Below are 2,513 nucleotides of genomic sequence, written 5' to 3' on the forward strand. Positions count from 1 at the left end.
TCCCCAATGGCCCCCCACCGGCCTTCCCCCACAGACCTCCCCCCACGGGCCTCCCCAAGGGACGGCCACTCCCAGCACTTAGGCCTCGCCTGCACTGTGGCCACACAGCAGAGGGCTGGCAGTGAGTGGGCCGAGGCGGCAGAAAAGACGGTGGAAAGAAAACACTTGAAGAACTTTTTCCACAGAAACAGTTTTAAAAGATCAACTGAAGAGTAACTAAGAATGAAGCTTTAGTGGAGAGCCAAGACCACGCCGTGGGGAAGGACAGTCTTTTCAACAAATGGTGCCAAGCAAACTGGATATTCACATGCAAAAGAATAAAGTTGGACCTTACCTTACACCATAGACAAAAATTAACTCAAAATGGACCACAGACCTAGGTGTAGGAGCTAAAACTGTGTAAGTCTTAGAAGAAAACACAGGGAAAGCTGCGTGACGTTGGATATGGCAACAAACTCTTAGCTATGACGCCAAAAACACGGCAACAACAAAAAATAGATAAGCTGGACCACATCAAAATTAAAGGCTGTGTGCATCAAGGATGTAATCATCGGTATGAAAAGGTCCTTTCAAATATCAAAATCACATTCCCACATCACACAGCAATCCCACTGCTGGAAGCACTCCCAGGTCATGGAAAGCAGGTCTCCAAGAGGCACCTCACACCCAGGCTCGTCATTCACGACAGCCACGGAGGGGACGTCACCAAGGGCACGTGGATGGGTGACGAATAAACAAAACGCGCTGTGTCGTCAGCGGCATATTACTCAGCCCAAAAAGGAAGGACATCTGACCCGTTACCGCGTGGCTGGGCCTCGAGAACACATGCCGAGTGAAGATGACCCCGTCCCTGAAGGACACGAACTGTGTGACCACTTATGTGAGGTGCCTAACGTGGTCAAGGCCATGGAGACCGAAAACAGGATGCTGGCGGCCAGGGGCTGCGGGAGGACATCTGGGAGTTACTGCTCCATGGGCACGGAATCTCAGTTCTGTAAGATGAAGAGAGTCCTGTGGAGACAGATGGTGGTGACAGCTGCACAATGTGAAGGAACTTAATGACACTGAAGCGTACACTTAAAATGGTTAAGATGGCAAAGTTTATACTATGTGTATTTTGCCATAATTTTAAAAAATGTGATGAGAAAAACAAAACGAACACTTTAGTGCAGGAGGAAACTGGAGACTTTTCTATCTATTTAGGCAGCGGCATCTCCAGCCACATGTTCCGTCCGGTTCTGGGCCCCGCACACCCGGCCTCTGTCTGGGGCATCAGCCGTAAGCCGGCTCGGAAAGGACTTGTTTACAAGGGTGTGCGGGGCTGGGCGGACCAGCTATGGAAGGTGCTGTCACCACTCTCGCCCCTAGGCTGTCAGGGGAGGGAGCGGGTGAAACCAGAGAGAGCTGGACCCAGAGAGAAGCTGTGGCTTCTGCTGAGAGACGCTCACAGGCCAGCCCCTGCGGCCCTTGGCAAGGAAGCTTAGCAGCTGCCCTGCCTGCCAATGGCCCGGCTCACCCTCCACACCCCTCCCAGTGGGGCAAGAGTTAGGGGACATCTGCCCTACTCTCAACAATAAAGATACCATTTTTTTTTTTAAAAAAAAGAGAAAGAATAGTAGCACTAAAGTACAAGGATACAAATAAAAATAAAGAGCCAAAATGAAGAAGAAAAAAAAAGAGTATCCCCATCTAGAAACATCCCCCAGGCTAGGCTGACATGCCGACTGGGAAGCTGGCCTGTGAGCCTCCGAGGGCAGCCCCCGGGCATTTGGCCGTGTGCCCCGCACACACCCTCAATGACCCCTTCGCCCTGACTTCCCACTGCATTCTCAGCACAGCCTCCCAGCTCTCCCAGCTCAGACCTCAGAGCATCTCGGACCACCCCTGAGGCTCCTGCCTCAGCTCAGTGCTGCCAGCCTGGGAGCCCGGACTCAGCAGGGGTCCTGCGGGAGCCCAGCCGCCTTCTCCAGCAAAACCGGGCGCCCTGCGGCCTTCGCCTGGGGAAGTGCCTCCTGGAGCTCATGCCTTCCCCAGTTCCTGGCAGACGTCCAAGTTCAGCTGGGACTGGTCACTCCCTGTGCAAAACCCCTCATTTTAACTTATTTTAAGCTACAGGCCAGGCATGACGTTCAGCAGTTTCCAGACATGATTTCCTCTGTGTCCCAGTCTGCCCCGCGAAGGTGAAGCAGCAACACCCGCCCGCTGCAGGACCCACCGCTCCTCCCTGTCCCAGAGGCAGGACTGCCCAGCGGACCTTGGCCTGGCCACGCCACGCTTACCACCACCTGCCCTGCTCACTCGGCCTCATCGGGGCCCCCAGCCCTGCCCTGGGCCTTCCCCAATAGGGTTCTGCCCCCTCCTTTGAGGCTCAGGCCAGTCAAGGCTGTCTCACAGGGCTTTCTGATACCCTCACCTCTAAACCTCCAGAACATTCAGTAGCTCTGTGGTGACATGTCCATGTCCCGCCTGCTCCTGACAGAGCCACTCCAGCCTCCCTCCCCTTCCCACTCCCC

At 54.5% G+C, this 2,513-nt stretch overlaps 1 protein-coding gene across 3 annotated transcripts in view; it reads right to left on the reverse strand.

The window, feature by feature from the left end:
- The window catches only part of SPECC1 (sperm antigen with calponin homology and coiled-coil domains 1), a 273,056-nt gene that overhangs the window by 195,810 nt on the left and 74,733 nt on the right, over positions 1-2,513 (reverse strand). The window lies entirely within an intron of this gene.

This window comes from Myotis davidii, unplaced genomic scaffold, assembly GCF_000327345.1.
Source record: "Myotis davidii unplaced genomic scaffold, ASM32734v1 scaffold129, whole genome shotgun sequence".
Taxonomy (NCBI): Eukaryota; Metazoa; Chordata; class Mammalia; order Chiroptera; family Vespertilionidae; genus Myotis; species Myotis davidii.